The following is a 1,133-nucleotide window of genomic DNA, read 5'->3' as shown; positions in this document are numbered from 1 at the left end:
TTTTTTAAATTTTATTTATTTATTTGTGTGTGTATGTGGCCAGCCCAGCCCACCAGGGGGCGGGGCTGGCTGGCATGTGGCGCTGGGGGATTGAACCGCGGTCCCTGTGCTTTGCTAAGCTTGTTCTAAGAAGGTGCTTTAGAGCACTGAGCCATCTCACCAGCCCTTTATTTTTATTTTGAGACAGAGTCTCACTAAGTCTTGAGGTTGCCCTGGCTGGGGTTTGAAGTTGCAAGCCTCTTATCTCTGGCTCCTAGAGTGCTAAATCGCAGGTACATGCCACTACACCTGGCTTAAGTTTTATTGTTAATGTTGGTGGTGGTCTTTTTGAGCCAGGGTCTCGCTGTGCAGATCAGGCTGGCCTTGAGCTCACTTTGTGAGCCAGGGTGGCCTCAAACTTGCAGGATTCCTCCTTCCTCAGCTCTCTGAGTGCTGGGATTACAGGAATCTGCCAGCACGCTTTGCTCAAGTTTTGGTTTTGTTTTTTTTTTCCTGAGACAGGGTGTTGTTATGTGGTTCAGCCTGACCTGGAACTTGCAGTGTAGCCGAGGCTGACCTTGACATGGGATTCTCTTGCCTCATCCTCCAGGTGCCGGGACTGTGTGTGCCAGTGTTGCGGGCAGCCGAGTTAGATAGAATTTTTTTATTTTTTATTTTTTATTTTTTTTCAGAACTGGGGATTGAACTCAGACCCTCGCACTTGCCAGGGAAGTGCTTATTCTACTGAGCCATCTCCTCGGCCCTTAGATATATTATAGGCAGTCAGACAGGGCCAGGCCCTTGAAGGAGACAGCACAAAAGACAAGATACCTTACAACTGTGGGAGGGACGAATGCTCCTGCCGTGGGCCAGACCTAAAGACCAAAGATCAAACAAATGCCGACCTCCCTAAAGATTGGCATCCGAGATTGATCCTCACCTGAGGGAGCCAGAAGAACTGTTAATCCAACTACTACTAGATGGCTACCTGATAGTCCTGTTCTACATTCATGCCTGCTTGCCACCTGACTCGCTTCCCTATTTGTTCCTGAACTTAATCAATTTGACCTGAGCAATGGTGCTTGTAATCCCATTGGTTGACCATAGTTTTGTCCCATCTCTTGTCCACCTAAGTGAGTTCCTTAGCCCCGCGT

The sequence above is a fragment of the Octodon degus genome, unplaced genomic scaffold, assembly GCF_000260255.1.
Source record: "Octodon degus isolate 3935 unplaced genomic scaffold, OctDeg1.0 scaffold00035, whole genome shotgun sequence".
NCBI classification, from domain to species: Eukaryota; Metazoa; Chordata; class Mammalia; order Rodentia; family Octodontidae; genus Octodon; species Octodon degus.
Note: the sequence above shows the minus strand (reverse complement) of the source record.